The sequence below is a fragment of the Eretmochelys imbricata genome, chromosome 6 (assembly GCF_965152235.1).
Source record: "Eretmochelys imbricata isolate rEreImb1 chromosome 6, rEreImb1.hap1, whole genome shotgun sequence".
NCBI lineage: Eukaryota > Metazoa > Chordata > Testudines > Cheloniidae > Eretmochelys > Eretmochelys imbricata.
In genome coordinates, this window is record NC_135577.1 from 13,589,136 (window position 1) to 13,602,659 (window position 13,524).

At 46.2% G+C, this 13,524-nt stretch overlaps 1 pseudogene; it reads left to right on the forward strand.

Moving 5' to 3' along the window:
* Positions 1 to 1,540: 1,540 nt before the first annotated feature.
* LOC144266444 (up-regulator of cell proliferation pseudogene) lies at positions 1,541 to 8,540 on the forward strand (annotated as a pseudogene).
* The last annotated feature ends 4,984 nt before the right edge of the window (positions 8,541 to 13,524 follow it).

Consider the following 13,524-nt stretch of genomic DNA (forward strand, 5'->3'; position numbering starts at 1 on the left):
CTTTTATAACTAACTTCTACAAAACACATAGGTCATAATGACCCCAACTGGATCATCTCTTTTCTAACTTTCAGTCAACTTTTCATATTAGAGGTGCCTAGATTCAAAGTTTTCCAACCACCAAGGTTTTCAGTCTCAGTTGTTTACTTGTCTGTCCCCTCCTCCCATTCTGATTAGCAAAAACTATCAGCTAGATATGACCTCGTTCTGAAAGCCTATATCCAAATTAACCCTTAACTATGTGGTGTTCTATTTCATTAATTCCTATTGGCAGAATGCACATAATATGGTTGCAATTACTTTGATCACATAATGGGGTATACACATCCCTCAAAGCAGGGCAACAATGAGTTTGAAGAGATTGTTCGAAGACCAGAAGAGATGATTCTTGCAATATTTCTTTCATGATGGGGTACCCATCGAGTATGGGTTGTAGTTGTTTACACCCATTGGTGGTTACACTAGCTTTACTGTATGGGTTCCAGTGTGGGGTGGTAGGTGACAAATAGAGGTATGCAGTCAGAAGGGGGTTTATTTCTGTATTGAAGCAGATTCTCCTGGGGTATTTGGGTGGCCTGTTGCATGATGCAATCTACTTCTCTGATGAAGTGTCCTTGTTTGGTGAAGGTGGTTTTAAGTGACCATACTGGGTGGCCATACTGGGTCAGACCAAAGTCCATCTAGCTCAGTATTCTGTCTTCTGACAGAGGCCAATGCCAGATGCTTCAGAAGGAATGAATCAAAAAGGTAATCATCAAGTGATCCATCCCCTGTCACCCATTCCCAACTTCTGGCAAAGAGAGGCTAGGGACACCATCCCTGCCCATCCTGGCTAATAGTCATTGATGGACCTATCTTCCATCAATTTACCTAGGTCTTTTTTGACAACTGTTATAGTCTTGGCCTTCACAATATCGACAACAAGTGTGTTAAGCCAGGGTTAGTCAATAGGCGGACCATGGGCCAAATCCGGAATGCAAGATGCTTTTGAATGGACCCCACAATGTTTTTATTTATTATCATTATGGGTTTTTAAACATTTTTTTCTTGGAGTCTGGACCTTGACTATACCTTGACCAAGAAATTTGGACCTTGACAAAAATAGGCTATCCCTTCATTAAGGTATATATCACTTACTTTCTCCTCAAAGCACATTCTGTGGTATCTGAGTGCCTGGCTGTCAATAACATATTTCTTGGTATGGTTGGGGTGGTTACTAGATCTATGAAGGTAGGTGTGGTGATCCATGGGTTTCTTGTATATGGTTGTCTGTAGGGTTCCATTGCTGAAGCTGATTGTGGTGTCCAGAAGTTGTGGGAAAGCTCCAGAGAGAGTTTAATGGATGGGTGGTGGTTGTTGAAGTTGTGGTGGAAGTCTGAGGGAGTTTAAGCTGTCTTCACATAGGATGAAAATTTCTCAGGTATATCACTGGTTTCATGATGCACTTCTCCAGAAATTCTTCTTCAGGATGACCCATGAAGAGGTTAGCATATTGGGGAGCCATCCTAGTACCCCTGGCTGTTCTCATGCTTTGGACAAAATGTTTATTGTTGAAGGTAAATCTATGACAGGTGAGGATGAACTGGATGAGTTTGGCTATGTGTTTGGGATGGATAATTGATGGTTGTCCATTGTCTTTTAAATATTTGGGGCAGGCAGCTATCCTGTCATTGTGAGGGATATTGGTGTATAGGAAAGTGACATCCATGGTGGCAAGGATGGTATTCTGAGGAAGGTTGTTAATACTGTGGAGTAGAGTAGGGCTCAAATGTACTTGAGCCATCCAGCTACTGTGAGAGTGGACTGTCTGGAAAGACTCTTGCCTAGGCTCACAGCACATGCACGTTTCAATCTCTTTGGCTCATGAGTGTTTGCATGCAGTGTTCTAGAAAGCCAAAGGTTTCCTTTAATAGATGTTTTCAGTATTGCTTCCTCAAACGGGCAGTGAGTGCCACACACTGGCTGAAATAAATGCTGAGTGACTGAGATCAAGTAGGGGATGCTGAGCTCTGTGGTGCACAATCCCCTCCATTATAAGACTGCTGATTTTGCAAAATGCTGTGTTTTTGACGAGCTGTGTCTAGGGAACTCCTTGCTCAAATGACCCCAAAATTTGGGTCACTAACCCTATCCTGTTCCCCCAGGAGACAACAAATTTCAAGACAGTCCAAGTAAGCATACAGATCTTACAGCACTAAGAAGAAATAACATTTAAATAGAAAGGTCTTCTCAACCTAAACTAAAGCAGAGCTGGTGCTTCATTACAGAATCATAGGACTGGAAGAGACCTCGAGAGGTCATCAAGCCCAGTCCCCAGGACTCATGGCAGGACCAAACACCATCTAGACCACCCCAGACAGGTGTTTGTCTAACCTGCTCTTAAAAATCTCCAATGATGGAGATTCCACAACCTCCCTAGGCAATTTATTCCAGTGCTTAACCACCCTGACAGTTCGGACATTAGGAAAAATTTCCTATCAAAACTTCCCTTGCTGCAATTTAAGCCAATTGCTTCTTGTCCAATCATCAGAAACTTCCCTTGCTGCACATTTTTTGTTATTGCTTTTTTGTCTTCATTGAGTAATGGGCCTACTCTGTCCTTTGTCTTCCTCTTGCTTCTAATGTATTTGTAGAATGTTTTCTTGTTACCCTTTATGTCTCTAGCTTGTTTGATTTCCTTTTGTGCCTTGGCCTTTCTAATTTTGCCCCTACATACTTGTGTTGTTGGTTTGTATTCATCCTTTGTAATCTGACCTAGTTTCCACTTTTTGTAGGATTCTTTTTTTTTATTTTTAGATCATGGAAGATCTCCTGGTTAAGCCAGTGTGGTCTTTTGCCATTCTTCCTATCTTTCCTGTGCAGTGGAATAGTTTGCTCTTGTGACCTTAATAATGTCTCTGTAACACATAATAAATGGATTAATCGTTTCTCAGGTCCAAATACCCTAACACTGCACTGGAGACATTACCGTACCAGGACTTGTCTGGAGGTGTCTTAGCATTAGCTCCCTATGTTGTAGTGTGGGTAAATTTGCTTTGTAAGTAATGACAGTACTCATAGCTCCCCAAAAGGACAGAGGAAGTAGCGTGAGTGAAGGGACTGATTTAGTCGCTGGGAGGTAAGCAAAGCCACAGTGCTGTTAGCTACACCTGTAAAAGACATGTCCCAGCAAAGAGATGGAGGAAGATATGAAGAAAATCAAAAATGAGTCTTCCCAGAAGGCATAATCTGCACTGACTGCTGAAAGGGAAATAAAGGGTCAAATCCTGCGGATGAGCCATTGATGCCCAGCACAGCTCAGGGTGAGGGGTGAAGGCTACCATCACAGCCACCTGATCCTCAGACTGCCAGGCACCAGTCTGATCCTGAGCAGCAGCTTAGAGCAGCCAAGGGATCATTCCAGCTTCTGGGATCACCACAGAGACGGCGTCCTGAGTCTATGCCCCCTCCTCCAGTAGCTGTGAGCTGCGATGTCATAGATCTGGTTACACAGGAAGATTTTCTAGGAAATTCTCAGTTGGCCACTTAAGCCATTTTAAAGTGGACTTTGCACTGCACTGAAGATAAGGACTGGGATCAAAAAATGCAAACCAACCTCGCATTAGCGCAGTTCAAAGTGGGCCAGAACTATGTTTTATTTGTATGGAAGTAATCCCTTTGGCTTCATTTTTGTTATATCAATATAAGTAAGAGAAGAATTGAACCCAGGATGTATAAGTCATCTGTTACTTACTGGGTACTGCTTTTCTTTAAATTACAAACATCAGGCTGTCTATGGAATGAGTAAACTGTATATAAAGTCACCATTTTCTACTCTGAAATTTTGGTTTGTTTTAACTTCCTTCTGCAGAAAGAAGTAAAGCATTTCAAGATGTTCTGTCCAGATTAAACCTGGAGAAGCACAGAAGCATCAAGATCAGGCTGAGGGATGTCCTGGAGATCTGCCCAGAAAGCATCAAGAACAAGATTCCAGAGGCATTAGGTGATTTACCTCGGCATTTCCTGAGGAAGGTCATGGCTCTGAATGGGATGGCCAGAAATACAAGCATTGTGCACAAGGCTCCTGCAGAAGAAATGGGTGATTATGAGGAGAAGCTGCATATTGATGGCACTTTCTGTTTTAGTGACACTGAGATGAAAATTTCTCTGCAACCTCTTGATGTTCTCTGTGCTGTTCTGCTTTGCTCAGACAGTTTCCTACAGCAGGAGATCCTGTCCAAAATGTCCATGTGCCAGTTTGCCCTTCCTCTGCTGCTACTCACCCTTGACACCCCCAAGTGTACCCTACTACTGTGGGCCATGAGGGACATTGTGCGGAAGTGGAGGCCGCACTCCCTGGCACAGAGCAGAGGGTTCAGAGAGAAGAGCTTGATGCTCACGTCAATGCCAACCATTTCTTTTGTGTGGATGGGGAGCTACAGCTTCTCCAAGTCCCAACTCCTCAATGAGGTTCTCAGCCCCTCCCAGCAGCACCACGATTTCTTTATCAGTGCGGGACATGGAGTCTGGGAAATTCCTTCGGAAGATTTCCTGGTATTTCCCTGGGGGGACGGAAAATTCTGATCTTTTCTCAGAACCGATTGCAGTTACAAATCTGCGTGGAGACATTGAGTCCTACTGGCTACAGTTTAGCTTTTTAACAGAGGTCTCCTCCGCAGTATTCATAGTTACCGAGAGCATCGGTGAGAGAGAATAGGCACTGATATCATCTCGGAAAGAATCCAGCTCTAAATATTACTTCATCCTCAACTGCAAGAATAAGAAACCCAAAGAAACTCTGGGATTCCTTGATAAGCTGTCCTCAGTGTTGAAGCTGAGCAAATCACAGCTACTGGTGAAAGATCGTACCATGAATAATGCAGGATTTGTGAAAAAAGTGCAGTCCACCATAGGAACCATAGTGAATTCATCTCTGAAGACAGTGAGTTTGGAAGCCATGGCTGTGATGGCACATGACCTAGGAATCCTGGTGGATGAGGATTGTCAGGCATGTCAATGTGCGAGCAAATATACTGAAGAAATCACTGCAGAAATAAGAGATGGGGCAAAATACAAAAGGGAAATGCTGAGCCTGCAAGGAGACCTATGGAAAAACTTGGCTAAAGTGGAAAAAGAGATGTGCCGAATGAAAAGGCAAGGGGTCATGGCCACTGAAAACTATAAATCTGAGCTGAAACAGAAATGGTTAGAGATACGCAGACAGCAGAATCAGTGTGACCGTACTAATGGTTTGACTAAGTTTATCAATGGAATAGTACAGCTGAAGCCAGTGGAGAAACATTACTTTCTGAAATGGATGAAATTTAGCCTGGATAATATTGCGAGGGCGAATCTTTCTAAAATGTGGGCGGACTATAAAGAGAAATGTGAAACTCCAGGAGTGGACCAAAAACAGCTGGAGGAATTAGATAAATTAATATCTGATAGTTCCTTGGGGGTGGAGCATTTCATGCGTGAGTTGGGGCAGTTCTATGAAGCTGAATGCTCAATGGTTAAAGAAGGGAAAATGGAAGAAAGACAAAGACGTTTCACCCGTCTCCCATGCATAGCAGCTGACCTGATGCTGGAAGGGTTTCCTGTGGAGCTGATCGATGGAGATGCCTCCAACATCCCCATGAACTGGGTAGTGGAGGTTCTAACTCATCTCCATATCAGACTAGGGGGTAGATCCAGAATGGTGGTTATAACAGTGCTGAGAGTGCAGAGCACTGGGAAATCCATCCTTCTCAACACCATGTTCGGCCTGCAGTTTGCAGTGAGTAGCGGTCGAAGTGCGCGAGGAGCCTTCATGACGCTCATTAAAGTTACAGAAGCCGTTCAGGAGCTGCTTGGCTGTGATTTCATCCTGGTGATAGACACTGAAGGTCTGAAGGCCCCTGAACTAACAGCACTGGAAGACAGTTATCAACATGACAATGAGCTGGCCACCCTGGTGATTGGACTGAGTGACATCACCATTGTTAACATGGCCATGGAGAATGCCACAGAAATGAAGGATGTTCTGCAAATTGTGGTCCATGCATTTCTCAGAACAGAGAACAGCCAAACTGCCAGTTTGTGCACCAGAACGTCAGTGATGTGTCTGCTCATGCTCAAAATATGAGGGACAGGAAACACCTCCTGGAGCAGCTGAATGAAATGACAAAAGCTGCAGCAAGGATGGAAAAGCAAAGCAGGGAAATGACATTTTCTGATATTATGGAGTATGACCCAGAAAAACACAATTGGTACATGCCTGGCTTGTGGCATGAAGTCCCTCCCATGGCTCCTGTAAACACTGGATACAGTGAGAGTGTGTGTGAGCTAAAGAAATACCTGTTTGAATTCATAGAGAACCATTCACGGAAAAGAGCTGGAAAGGATATTCCTGATTTTATTGTATGGTTGAAGAGCCTGTGGAAGTCAGTGAAACATGAGAACTTCATCTTTAGCTTTAGAAACAGCCTTGTAGCTGAAGCCTATAACCTGCTGTCTATGAAGTATTCTGAATGGGAATGGGGTTTCCGCAAGGAGATGTATCTCTGGATATCTGAAAAAGAAACTTTTATCCAGAATCAGCTGCCAGAGACACTAGAGGGTGATCTCTTTCACAGCTTAAAAATGGAAGCACAAGGGAAACTACAGCAGGGAGAACAGAAGCTCTTGAATAACTTAGAACAGTATTTTAAAGGTGAAGCTCCAAATTTGAACCTGATAGAAAAGTACAGAGAAGATTTCAAAAGGAGCACAAATAGCCTCAAAAGAGAACTTGAAAATTATTCAACCAGTAACTGTGAGGAAGCAATTTGAATACGAAGAGGACAGCACAAGATAGACAATATCCAGTCTGGGTACAAGCAGAAAATTGAAGGGGAAGTTGCCAGACTCTTGGCTGAATGCCGAAACAGAGAAGATAAACTCGACCATGAGAAACTGAAAAAAGAATTTGAAACGATGTGGCGAGAAACCTTGTCAGAGTTAACGCTCTGTACTTTACAGAAACGTCAAGTTGTTCAAGATATGGATCTCCAGCTGAGAAAGGATCTGAAGCACAGAGGGGGTGCTGTCGGACAGATACTGCAACATGCAAAAAGCCTGCTGGATTATAGAATGAAGTCTTTCCCAATGAAGAAGGAATACTTAAACCTAAAATGGACCAGAGCAGTTGTAGAATACTTCTCACAGGAATGTTACTGTAAAACTGAAGAGCTTGCTCTATCTTTAATGACTGAATGCAAGAAATACATTGAAGAAAAAGTTAAATCCAAAACAGACTATGATGAAACCTATTGTGGAGAACTGCTGCATATGGTTAATGAGAGGTTAAAAGAGGAGGAGATTGAGAAACTTCACACTTCTCCTTTGTTTGAAGTTGACCTGGAGCTTCACGTTTGGGGGAAGCAGCTTGGGCATTTCAGAAGATGCATGAAGATTTTATCAAAGAAAACGATCCTCAGCAATGTCTGGAGAAGCTGAAACCTCATTATTTCTCCATATTTACTGATCTCTATTTGGAAAAGAAAGAAAGCCAAACAAGGGCGAGGAATTTCTGTCATCAGTGTCTCAAACCTGCCCTGGTGGGTTATGTCAACAAAAGGCTCGGACTAGAAATAGTTGACAATTTTCTCAGCAGTGAACAGGCCCTTGAATACACCAGCCGAAGCTTCTTTCAGTTCTTTTTGCTAAAGAAGCTGCTGGAAGAGGATGAACTTTGACAACTATGTGAAATACATAAGTAACTATGAAGAGTTTGTCAAATCCTGGATACAGAGATGTCTGATAGACCACTATGGAGGGAAGGCAAGTTTGAGAGATTTGGAGAAAGGGATTCTATCCAGAATAATAAATAAAATCAAGGGAGTTCTGAAAAACTCCATAAATAAAAACAATAACACAGTTTCTGCCTTTTTAGACAGCTTTTGCAAAGAGCTGCAGCAGACCTGGCCATTTCCAGCAATAGCTTAGTTGGAGTACAGTTTAAAAACACAGCAAAAATTGAGCAGCTTTCTGGTAACATTGAAATCTTCCTTCTGGAGCTGGAACAACAAATCTTAACCCAGTTTAATCATTTGGAACTTGAGACCAAACTCTCCAGCCTGCCAGTGAAACCCCAGGATGAGATCTTCAAGCGAGTGTTTGGCTGTGGGAAGCAGTGTCCATTCTGTGAAGCCCCCTGTGAAGCAGGAGGCACTGACCATAAAGAGCATTTTGTATCAGTCCATCGACCTAAAGGGTTAGGGAACTTCAGGGATTGTGATTCACAAAAGCTTGAGCATTCCATATCCTCCTCTGATGTGGTTTTCAATCGTGAATTCCGAACTGCAGCCGCAGATGGGAAATTTCATCCCTTCAAAGATTACCGCCATTACTACCCAGACTGGCACATTCAGCCTGGTCCCAATATTGATGCTTCTGATTTCCGGAAATTTGTTTTCAAATCATTCAGTGACCAGTTAGCTAGAACGTATGGTGCTAAAGCAGCAGATCTTCCAGGAGACTGGAAAAATCTAACTAAAGAGCAGGCGCTGAAGAGCCTAAAGGAAGTGTTTTACATGAAATAATAGACATGCCAAGAGTCTCTTTAAATAGGATACACTTCAACAAAACTAAACCCTTAATTTTAAAAAATGGAATATGAACAAATCTGACAGCCTGTACCGTTTTTTAAATTGAAAACTAAAAAAAAAAATCAATTGCAGGTCACTTCTTCCAGTTAGTGCAAGGCTGCTGCACAGGAACAGCCATACCAAAGCAAACTGATAGTCCGTGTATCCCTGTGTCCTTGCTGAACCAGAATAACAGCCCATCTAGCCTGGTATCCCCTCCTCTCTGCAGTACTGGATCAGACCAATCACCCATATAGCCTAGTATCCCACATCCTTGCTGTATTGGATCAGACCTACAGGCCATCTAGCTCGGTATCTCATCTCCCTGTTGTACTGGATCAAACCAGTGATCCATCCTATCTCTGACAGTGGCCATTACAAGATGTCTCAGTGGGAGGTGCAAGAAACCATCTAATGGAAATTGTATAGAAACATTTTTAGAGGAGAAGCTTCTTCCTAACATAACTATGTAAACAGGGTCCGAATGAGTTCTCCCATGACAGCTAGCTGGGAGCGGGAGAGACTTTAGGAGCAAATTGTATTTAAATGAATTCACCTACTCTGCCTAGATATCCATCAGATATAGAGGTGTTGCTCAAAGTGATCAATATTGACTTGTGTTGGGTTACAGATCACTTTAGTACTGAATGAAGGGGTCGTGAAATGTTGTTGTTGTCAGTGTTGTTGCATTTATTGTATAAGTAAAGGGGAGCAGAACTGTGCTTAACCTGTCTCAAATGAGGGGTCACCCTCAGCTGAAAGGACTCATTAAGCCAGGTGCTTGAATGCCTGACTCCTGCGAAAGTAAGAGGGGGTGAGGAGAGCTATCTCTGCCAGGAGGAATGAACTCTCCCTAAGGGTCCCTGGTCTGGTTTAACCTGTTCCTCCCCACTGTTCAGAAGATAGGGACTTTTGCTATTTTAAGTGCTCAAAAGAGCTGATAATTACTTGTGGCAGGACAGTATTTCTGCCCAGCCTAGTAGCTGAAAATCACTAAGGACTTGGCTACACTTGTGAGTTAGAGTGCATTAAAGCAGCCCCGGGCACCCTAACTCACGACCCATCCACACTGGCAAGGCACGTAGAGCGCCTGGACTCTGCAGCGGGAGTGCTCCTGCTAATCCACCTCCACCAGAAGCATAACGCTTGGTGCGTCTCGGCTGAAACACCCCGGCTTCAGTGTGAACGAGGTGTTGCATTACTGCGCTCTGATCGGCCTCCGGAAACGTCCCATAATCCCCTTAAGTCAAGTGGCCACTCTTGTCATTGTTTGGAATAGGCTGTAGGAATGCGGATATGTCCTTTCAAAGCTCTGTTTCTGACAGCTGGCAGGCTTATCTGCTCCGGGACAAAGCAAACCATTACTGTGGGGCAACAGGTCTCCTGGGGCAGGGATGCTGCAGGGGCTAGGGTGACCAGATGTCCCGATATTCAGGGCTTTTTCTTGTATAGGTGCCTATTACCCCCCCACACACTCTGTCCCGATTTTTCAAACTTGCTATCTGGGCACCCTAGCAGGGGCTGGGGCTGCAGTGCAAGCAGCCCCATCCTGCGAGTTCCCCACCCCAGGGCAGAGGGGCCCAGCTGGTCTGATTTGGGGGGGCAGGGGGAAGTAGCAGCAATTCCTGTAATCTGACCTTTCCCACACCCTCCCCCCACAAATCTCCCCATGGGTCTTCTACTAACCCCCCCAAATCCTCTCTGCTCCCCTGAATCCGCCTCCTGCCACCCTGCCTCGCCCTGCACCTCCTGCCCTTCAATCCCCCCCAAAAGCTTTTCTCCCTCCTGCCCCTCACGCCCCCTGAACTGCCACCTGCCGCCTCCTGCTTCCATCTCCTTCGATTGCCCTTTGAACGGCACCCGCCCCATTCTGCTCCTTGCCCTGAAGCAAACAACCCCCCGCCCTTTGGCTTGATAACACCCCTCCCCTGCTCCAACCTCTGTGCCCCCAGCCCCAAACCGCATAGGGCTGGGAGGAGGAGAAAGTCCTTGCTGGCTAATAAAGCCAGTTTGTGCCCCACAGCCCTGCCTTGGGGAGGGAGGGGGTCAGCCTGAACTTCTCCCCCTCCCCAACACTTACCCCTGTAAACTGCCCCTGAACTTTCCCCTCCTCAACAATCCCCTCAACTCTGCCCCCCAAATCTACCCCATGCCTGGACTCTGCCCCTCCCCCACCCTGCCCCCCTCCTCAGTCCCCCTAATGAGCCCTGTATGAACCTCCAACCCCCTCTGCTCCCTTGAACCCACCTCCTGACCCCTGCAGCCCCTTCTGCACCTCAGCCCCCCTGAACTGCCCCCTCCCTTCCCTAGTGACCCCCAGCTCCACAGGGTGACTCTGCTGTGTCGGTTTAACTGTCACCCCAGGACATGCCAAGCTCCCCTCCCCCCTTACAGACACCTGGGCCCTCATTAGCCTCGGGGGTGGGAGCTAATTTGCACAGAGGATAATGGAGCAGCCAATCAGGGGCTGGCCTGGGTGCCGGGGGGGGCTATAAAGGGCTCCTCAGGGCTTGCAGACCCCTGGGCATGGCTGTGGCTGTGCTGGGAGCCCGGGCTGCAGGGTCACGGAGGGGTCTGGGCCCAGCCCCAGAGCCGGCAGGGGAAGCGGGAGGCTCTGGTGCTGTGCAGGGTGGGGCAAGAGGTGGGTACAAGAGGCCTCAGTCACTGCAGCTCCCCCTCTGTGGGGCTCCAGGGGAGAGGTCTGGAGCATTTGTCACACGCTTGGGATCCACCCTGTAAGGGAGGACAAACTGGGCTTCATTCATACGCCAGTCTCAGTCATAATGCTGGGGTAACAGCGGGGGCCCCTTTCATAAAACACCTCATTATTTTTAGCTCTTTGTTTCATGGGTTGCAAGCCTCCCACATTCTTATCCAGTGAAAGAGAGCCATCCCCTCCTGCTGCCATTGACCCCCGTCCCTCTGACTGCTACCGACACAGCCTGGCCTGGGAATGTGAAGGAACGTCTCCGAACTGAGAGGAGACAAGCACAGAAACATACAGTCCTCTGTATTGGAGAGCGAGAGGCTGGAGAGACACAGACATACCCTCAGTTCACTGATCTTTCATGTTAATAACAGTTTGAAGAACATCCATCCAGTCTAGAAGAAAGGTTTGCACTCTCAGAGCAGCTCAGCACAGGGGATGGGGGCGCTGGGGCAGTAAAAAGGCTCCAGGGAGCCCTGAACCATGGTGGCTCCTGCTGGGGTGCCCAGGCACAATGGGGCACAGCTCGGTAACTGCTGGGATGGGAGACGCTGTAACAGCACTGAGGGAAGCTGAATGCAGGGGGATTTCTAGTTAAAAGGGAAGTTAGAGTTATTACAGTAAATGTGTAGGGAGAGAAACAACCATAACAGCATTTCTGTGTCAAAGTCTCTGCAGTCACCCCAGCCCTGGGATGCCCTATCACCTCCCAGCCCCTGTCCCTTCTCTCCAGTGGGGCTGAGAGCACGTCTGCATGGGGCAAAGGCTCCCGCTTGTGTCCCCCAGGAGGAATCTCTTCTCTTCGTTGTTACATTCTTCCCAGTGACCCTGGTCTGTCAGTGCAGCAGCTTAGAGGGTTTCTCCACGTCACCAATTTTAAATGGTTCCTTTCCCCATGCAGCACCTTGAGCTTTCTCCATGGAATGTCGCTGGCCAGCACATTGCCCAGCTACCTGCTTTTGTAGCCCTCGCCAGTGTCCCTCACAATCCTCCCAAGCAGAAGAATTCTGTGGTATCAGCAAATTTCCCCATCTCACTGGCCATTCCATTATTCCAGGTGATAATTAATACACAGAACCATCCCAACCTTTGTATTGATCCCTAAGGTCCTCCTGGCTATTTACCTTATTCTCAGGTGGGAAACAGGGGAATATATTCCTTCTAAAATCTTCCTCGTAGAGGCAATTCTGTCCTCGATGCCTCACCACCACTTACACAGGGCAATCGGTCCTAGGGGAGGTGTCAGTCTGAGACTCACAAGGATACCTCCAAGCACTGGGCAATAAACAACACAGAGCTATTAAAATGTAGAAGAGAAAGGGTAAAATTTTCAAAAGTGCCTAAGGCTGCATCTACATTAGAGCTGAGGGGTGTGATTCCCAGCCATACCTGCGCTAGCTCTGCTCAAGCCAGCACACTGAAAATAGCAGGGGTGGGGCATAGCCAAGCAGTCCTGTTGACAGCCATGGGGTCTGGGGTTCACTAGAGAGGGGATGATATTGAACTTTCTTTGGGCTGTGCCATTGGCCATTATCTTTGAAAACTCATGGCGATCAGGGGAAGTCCTGAAAGACTGGAAAAAGGCTAATGTATTGCCAATCTTTTAAAAAGGGAAGAAGGAGGATTCTGAGAACTACAGGCCAGTCAGCCTCACCTCAGTCCCCTGAAAAATCATGGAGCAGGTCCTCAAGGAATCAATCCTGAAGCACTTATACAAGAGGAAAATGATCAGTAACAGTCAGCATGGATTCACCAAGGGAAAGTCATGCCTGACTAATCTAATTGCCTTCTATGATGAGATAACTGGTTCTGTGGATGAAGGGAAAACAGTGGACGTGTTATTCCTTGACTTTAGCAAAGGTTTTGACACGGTCTCCCACAGTATTCTTGTCAGCAAGTTAGGGAAGTATGGGCTGAATGGATGCACTACAAGGTGGGCAGAAAGTTGGCTAGATTGTCTGGCTCAACGGGTAGTGATCAATGGCTCCATGTCTAGCTGGAAGCTGGTATCTAGCGGAGTGCCCCAAGGGTCGGTCCTGGGGCCGGTTTTGTTCAATTTCTTCATAAATGATCTGGAGGATGGTGTGGATTGCACCCTCAGCAAGTTTGCAGATGACATTAAACTGGGAGGAGTGGTAGATATGCTGGAGGGTAGGGATAGGATACAGAGGGACCTAGACAAATTGGAGGATTGGGCCAAAAGAAATCTGATGAGGTTCAACAAGGACAAGT